The 7,769-nt window shown below is 45.7% G+C and overlaps 1 protein-coding gene across 6 annotated transcripts in view; it reads right to left on the reverse strand.

Annotated features, from left to right (window-relative positions):
* Osbpl8 (oxysterol binding protein like 8) overlaps positions 1-3,674 on the reverse strand; it is a 138,694-nt gene extending 135,020 nt beyond the window's left edge. For all 6 annotated transcript variants that reach the window (XM_041665843.1, XM_041665817.1, XM_041665826.1 and 3 more), the window contains exon 1: positions 3,263-3,674. The gene's annotated coding sequence lies outside the window, so the exon portion shown is untranslated. The remainder of the gene's footprint in view (positions 1-3,262) is intronic.
* Between the last annotated feature and the right edge of the window lie 4,095 nt (positions 3,675-7,769).

The raw sequence follows: 7,769 nt of genomic DNA on the forward strand, positions 1-7,769 counted from the left end.
CTTTTACCAGCTAAGTCTCCATGTCAGCATGCTTAAGCTGATCGTGAACTCATTCTGCAAATCAAGTGGGCTTTGACCTTGTGATCCTCTTGTCTCAGACTCCCAAGTAGCTAGAATTACAGGCCTGCACCACCAGGTCTGGTTTTGGTCCATTCTGTCCATCCTCTTAAGATACCAGGTTACCTTCAGATACACAACCTACTCCAAAGCGTAACATAAAAATGCCCTTCTCCAAGCAGTTCCCAGGTTAAATGACTTGTTCCCTTTATCCTCTCACTACTTGTACCTACTTTGAAAGACACTATCACACAGTCCAATTGTTCTCCAGCCAAGTGTCTGGGATTACGTTTTTATTCATACAATAACTGATAAATAAAGTGGGTTGTTGCTATTTTGGAGAGTTTTCACTGCTGGTGAATAACAAAATGGATCATTGCTATTGTGGAGCATTTACATCGCCTAGAAAGATAACAAACATAAATTTATTTAGGGTAAAGCCTGGGCATATGGAGTTCCAGATTAAAGACTTCTTCCCTTTGAGGTGTATAACTCACAACATGTTTTGGGAAGAAAAAAAGAAAAATCGCCAAATATTCTAGATTGAAATTTGATTTCATACTTTTTCTGAGGGTCTGCAGTATAGACTAAGGCAGAAGAATAAATCTAACGTCTCTTATGTGGTTATTATATACTGACATGAGATCTACACACCTTGGTCCATATATTTACCCATGGTTCCGCCCACAAGAAAACTACTTCAACCACAATTGCTTGAATTAAGTACCCCTGATGATCTTCCTGCATGCAGTCACCTACATTAAAAGTTTCTCAGAGGTTTGTGGGGTTTTTGTTTGGTAAGTTTTTTAGGACAGGATCTCAAGGCTAGCTGTAAATCCAAGGTGTCCCTCCCTCCTCTATCTCCCGAGTGCAGATCACCAGCCAACACCACACCCAGCATGTCGGTAGCCCAGACTCGTACTTATGTCTCATTTGTAGGTCATAGTTATAAGAATAAGGTATGATCTTATCCTCACTTTTGATTACCTGGTATTCCAAGATTATTGTTATTTATGTTTTCAACTTTGGATATAATACAAATGTCAAAATATAACTCTTCAAGTATTGCTGTAAGGGCAAAAGTTTTCAGAAATAATAATGCAAAACATCTATAAATTCTTTGTCTAAATTATCAATTGCTGATGAATTAGTAATTGCCCAAACCAAGTTGAAATGTACTAAGCCCACTCAATGTTAACATCTTGCAACAAAGATCTTTGTGTAATGGCACATTTATAAATTTATAATTGTCTCAATTTTTTAAAAAGCAGCCCGAAGAGAACTTCATCTCAAAGGACTGCATAGCTCTCTCCAAAGTATATATTTTTAACTGTCAATTCAAAAAAGAATTTAGAAAATTTTGAATTTTTTCTAAATATATATAAATTTTTACATTTTATAAAAATGATATTAAAAATGTAGATATTTTACCAAATATCTAAGTCCTATGACTATGTTAAGAAACATTCACTAGCTTCAAAAATACAAGAAAAGTCAGGCAGTGGAATACACATGGCAGACAGAAGGTTGAGACAGGAGGATTTTGCCAAGTTCCAAGGCCAGCCTTAGCCTTGGTATAATGAATACCATGGCGAGCTAGGCAACACAGCAAAACCCTGTCTCAGAAAACAAAAGCAAACAAACAACAAAATTGAAATGAAAAGACATTTGCACAGATGAGACATTCAGTAATGACCACAACTCAATGAAAGGAGTAAACCATGCCCAGTTTTAATTAGATAATCATTTCTAGGCACCTGTGTTGATCTTTGTGGCTCAAACTGTTCAAACGGAATTTGACCGCAACAACTTAATCTCCATAATTAAAGACCTTTACGTAGGTCTCAAGTTTCATCTATTCCCTGTACTGGCACTTTAAACAAGCATATTGTAGTCATTCTGCAGACTTGCTACCAAAAGAAAGAGTAACATATTTGAAATTGGTTGCGTTTTTTAATAGGGCGCATTTTAAATAGCATGGCCTTTTCCTTCCTTCGCCAACCTGTTCTATAAAACTAGCGTCTTAAGAATCTCACTGCAAAGCAGGTTCTAGCAAGCGTAGCAACTGATCCCAGTCTCTCTCTGCATGATCAAATTTAGATGAAACCCTAAGGGAGAAAAAAACATAACAAGCAATTTACCTGTTCCTCACTTGCTCTTTGGAATCCTTAAAGTGGCAGAAACTTTTTTAAATGGTTATTTAAAAAAAAAAACTTTAAGTTGCCTTAAATTGGGGCTAATTACTTTAAAAAACAACAACAACAAAAAAAAGCTCTGCTATATCCAAGACATTCTAACACTACTAAATGTTACTTAAGTCTTCCAGCAGCAAAAAGGCAAAAACTTCATTAAGTTATTTAAAGCAGATCTGCTCATATCATCGGATAACTTGTCCCATCTGTTTAGAGAGTAACCTAAGTTACTTACTTCAGACGGCATTTAGTTAAAATGAAATTAGGTTATGTTTCACAACGCAGATGTCGCCCATAAAGAAGTGTTGGATGACTTTAGTGAATGGAAAATCTGCATCTACTGTTGCTTCGCATCCGCCGGTCTGGAGTGGGTTGCTCAATGAACCAGAAGCATGCTCCCTACCAAACTCCCTGGCACCTGACCGCTCTTTCCACAACGTAGCAGCAAACAAAACGGAAAAAAAAAAAAAATAAGTGCAACGAAGACCCCGCCTTTTCTCCGGTGTGGCAAGAGGGCCACCGGAGGTGAGGTTGAGGGAACACCGCGACACTCTCTGCAAAGGCGGGTGCGGTCTGCAGAGAGCGGCACAGCCTCTTCGGGGGCTGTCACAGGAAAACCCCAAGCTTGGTCTTAAACCGCCCCGAGCGACAAAGCGTCAGGTCTTCCCCCTCTCGCGGGGGGCTTCCGGCGAGCCCCGCCAGCGCCCTGTCAAACTTCGGGAGGGGCAGACACTCGGGACCCAGAACGCAGAGCCACCCCCGCCCCCATCCTAGGTCCCTGCTGGGCTTTGTACCGCTGCAGACGCACCTACCGTGGGCCCCAAAACACGCCACCCCCGCCAGCCTTGCCAATCTCCCTTCCCGAAGGGACAAAGGAGCGGGGAGAGGAACTCGCGGCGCGGGGTGCCCGGGAGCGCCCACAGCCCGAGCTCGGAACATGGGACAGAGGGAGTACAGTCACCCCAAAGGCACGACTCCGCTGCCCCTCAACTCCAGGGACGAGCGCCACTCACCGATGCGGAGCCCCTGAGGAGGCGGCTCGCCGGGAGCAGGCTTCCGCGGGATCACGGTGACCCCAGAGCCCGGGGTCCTAGTGTCCGGTGGGAACCCCCAACTTCTCTCGGTGGCGGCGGCCGGCGGCAACTGCGAGCCAGCCCCGGCGGAGGGCGCAGTCTAGCTGCGGAGGGGGCTCGGCCCCGAGCGGCGCGGGAACTCGGGTCCCTCGGCCCCGCGGGCCAGGGCGGGCCCCCCGTTTCCTCCCCTACCGCCGGCGGCTCTTCGGCAGCGGCCAAGTCGAACGCCGCTGCCGCTCGGGCTGCCGCTGCCGCTACCACCGCCGCCCAGCTGGGAGCGCGTCGCAGCCGAATGCTGTCATCCGCCTTGACGCCGCCTCGCTGGCCGCCGCGAGCAGCCACGAGCCTCCACCTTCCAGGCCCCGCCCCCTCTCGCCCCGGCCACGCCCCCAGCCCCGGCTCCCGCCACGCCCCCTTCCCGTCACGTGACGCCGCAAGGGGGCGGGCCTGGGTATCGGCTGCGGACTCGGAGCCTAGCGCCGTGCCTGCAGCCCGGACCCTGGCTGTGATGGCGAGCTGTGGCGGTCATCTCGCCTCCGGGTGCTCCTTCGGGAGGCCCTGGCGTCGAGGACCCGGTCCGCTGGTCCCCTGAGCGAGGCCTTGGGGGAGGTCGGAACCCGGCCGGCCTCACCTGAGCCGATCTGGTCCCCGCCTCCCGACCTCCTTCCTGCTCGGTCCAGATCCTCAGCCAGCCCTAGAGGAGGCTTCAAGTCGAAATTGTGGCTTGAAAAGCGTTTGGGTACTGCTGCTTCCTGTTCGCAGCAGAACGCTCACTGTGGCGTCTCACTTGCTGTGTTCCTCTTAAAAGAAAGGTTTGAAACGTGGATTTCGGTCACGCTGGGATGAAAATAGCCTAGCAGGCCTTTTTTTTTTTTCTTCCTAGTCATGTTCAGGATCCTCGTGCCAGCTTTTACAGTCATTAAGTTTTACAGTGGGATTGGTGACAGTTTAAACAAATACGTGGCAGTTTGGCAATGCCTCTCAATTTGAAAATAAAGCCTGAGTTTATTTTTAAGTACCTCAACTCGTACACTTCATCTTTGGCTTTTTTTTTTTTTTAACCATGACCCCAGGAACCCCTCTCCATCCAGTTGATGAGAGAACCGGGTAGAGGTGGTCATCCGAGGAAAGCAAGCTACAGTACGGAAGAACAAAAAGAGGACACTCAGCCCCGCTAACAAGGCAGTTTTCTGTGATAAAAATTCCTTGCTTTCCCTTCTACTTTAGAACTGTGTGTTTTGTTTTAAATTTACACAATTTCCATTAATTCCCTGGACAGGAAATCAGATGACATTTGGATCATCTTCAAATGCTACTTCCGAATAAATAGGCCACGGAGTTTGGCCTGTTATTGATCTACCTCATAGCGGTAGAATCAAAGACTTGCCTGGTCATTACACTGCCCAAGGAAAGAGCAACTGACTGCCCATTTAAATTATGCCAGGCCCCTGATCTTTTCAGACACGTCTTGAATCAGATAAATTATGTCAGGCCCCTGATCTTTCAGACACGTCTTGAATCAGATATCTTTCAACATTTGAAAAACACCAAGACTGCCAGACTGCCGTGAGGTGCTGTGCCAGTGGGGGTATATCATGTGAGGAAGTTTGTCAGCAGATCGGAACGTGTCGCCTGTTACCGGGAGCAGTGTAGTTTCGTTGGTGGTGGTGGTGGTGGTGGTGGTGGTGGTGGTTTTGGCTATTTGTTTTTGTATTTTTCTGTCAGACTGTATCTGAAAAGCCGGTTTTCATTTTTTTTCTAATGAATTAGGTTTTAATAGAATATAATTTAGAAGATAAGAATGCATCACATCTAAACCGAGCGAAGATTAGTTTGTGGGAGGCCAGAGATGAGCTCAGCAGTTGAGAAGGCTTGTTGTTCTTGCAGAACCTGGTTTCTCTCTCTTCCCAGCACCCACATGATAGCCCACACCCATCAGTTCCAGGGAATCCCACCTCTTCTGACCACCCCAGTCTCTGGGCATGTGCAAACAAGTAAAGCACTCATACACATGAAATAAATCCTTTTTAAAAATTACTTTCTAGCCGGGCGGTAGTGGCGCACGCCTTTAATCCCAGCACTCGGGAGGCAGAGGCAGGCGGATCTCTGTGAGTTCGAGACCAGCCTGGTCTACAAGAGCTAGTTCCAGGACAGGCTCCAAAACCACAGAGAAACCCTGTCTCGAAAAACCAAAAAAAAAAAAAAAAAAAATTACTTTCTGAGTAGCTGGATGTGGTAGGCCATGTTTGTAGTCTGCACTTGGAAGGCAGATGCAGATCTCTGTGAGTTCAAGGCCAGACTATTCTACGTAGCAAGTTCCAGGACTACGTAGACTCATAGAGACCCAGTATTTAAAATAAATGAATAATCAGGGTAAAAGCATGTTTCCTGCTGTTATTTAAATTGCATTTCTTACTGTGAACTGCAGTCGGATATATTTAAACAATGCTCCTAAAATATTAGATGACGAGAAACATAAACGATCCCAGCTCCTAAAATATTAGATGACGAGAAACATAAACGATCCCAGCTGTTTCTTTGTGCTGTGCTTTTGCTCCGGAAGTTGAGACAAGGGGCAACTTGCTTTGCATAATTCTACCCTGCCTCCGCCCCAGTTTCTCCAGTTGGCCCTTGAAAATCTGACCATTTGTTGCAGTGGAAAACAGGATCTGAGAAGCAAGGAGACCCACATTATAGACATAGCTAATTAGATATGCGTCAAGATAAATTACTCGCTGTATTTCCAGCTCTGAAAAACAAGCGAGGCGTTGGACTACATACTCATTAAGGACTGATAACTTTGTTTTTTCCCCCCAATGGATGATGCTTACGTGAGAAACAAGCCATCAGTATACAAAGGATTATTCAGATTCTTGACAGACGAGTAGAAATTTTTTAGCATCACTTTAAAATTTAAAAAAAAGTATGGGAAAGGGACTAGGAGGCTCTCAAAATGGCCCAAGTTTGATCACTGGAACCTACAAGGGGAAAACCATCACCTACAAGTTATTTTACACACATACAGATGTGCACCACATACACACAATAAATAAACATGATTTTTTTTTCTTTTTTTCTTTTTTTTCTTTTGGTTTTTCGAGACAGGGTTTCTTTGTGTAACAGCCCCAGATGCCCTGGAACTAGCTCTTGTAGACCAGACTGGCCTTGAACTCACAGAGATCCCTCCACCTCTGCCTCCCAAGTGCTGGGATTAAAAGCACGTGACACCACTATCCGGCTAAAGCAAGAGATGTGACGTAAGAGAAGAGCATTTGCTGTTCTTCCAGGGGACCTAAGACCAGTTCCCAGCACCTGTATTAAGTAGCTTGCAACTCCAGCTCCAGAAGATGGGATGTCCCCTTCCGGGCTCCATGGGTACCTCTACTCACAAGCACATGAGTACTCAAGTACACATAACTGAACATGACATCTTTTCTGTTTTTTAATTTAATGCAGGTAGTTGTAAGTCAGGAGTTACTGGTAAACAAATGTAAGTGCTAATATCCGTCATGAATAACTAGTGGTTTTGACATCCATCACAGATGATTAGAGCAAAATATCAATGCGTAGCCAGACCTGCAGCCTCAGGCTTGTAGTCTTAGCGACTTAAAAAGCTGAAGCGGAAGGATTGAACGTTCAAACCCAGCCCAGTCTAGAGTGTCATAGTTTCTGTCAGCTTGACACAAATCTAGACATACCTGGGGAAAATGAGTCTCGAGGAACTGCTCCTATCAGATTGAGCGATGGACGTGTCTATGGGGCAGTTTCTAGCCTGCTTATGGACATAGGAGGACCCAGCCTACTGTGGATGGTGCCGTTCCCAAGAAGATGGGCCTGGATTGTACAAGAAAAGCAGCTGAATGTGAGCCAGAGAGAAGCCAGGAAGCAGCATTCCTCCGTGAGCTCTGCTTCAGTTCCCGCCTCCAGTTTTCCGCCTTGAGCTCCTGCCTTGGATTCCCTTAGTGATGGGCTGTGAGCAGTAAGCCAAATAAATGTATTCTTTCATCCCCAAGTTAGTTTAGTTTTGTTTTGGTCAAAGATTTATCACAGCAACAGAGAGTAAGTTAGATGAGAAATTGGTACCAGGAACATGGGCTGTTTCTATAATTAACCTGACCCATGGTTTTAGGAAGGTTGAAGAAGAAATTTGGACTAAAAATCATTGGTGAATACCCAGAGCTTGGTGAACTGTTACAGGAGATTACAAGATAAGAAAACTGGTAGAGGCGCAGACAGACCGTGGAGGGCTGGCGTGTGAGATTTCCAAAGCAAAGACTTAGCAGGGCCATTCATGTCGTATTTCGAATGAAGACTCTGTCAAAGGAAAATCTTCACCAGAATAATCGATGCTGTAACATTAACTGGGGCTGAAAATTCACTGTGTCCAATATCATCCAGGTGATATCATATATGCACTTGATACCATGAAATACCACAGGGAAGCATT

Source organism: Microtus oregoni, unplaced genomic scaffold (assembly GCF_018167655.1).
Source record: "Microtus oregoni isolate MIOR12 unplaced genomic scaffold, Mior012 000001F_ref0000356, whole genome shotgun sequence".
In the NCBI taxonomy this organism is placed as follows: domain Eukaryota; kingdom Metazoa; phylum Chordata; class Mammalia; order Rodentia; family Cricetidae; genus Microtus; species Microtus oregoni.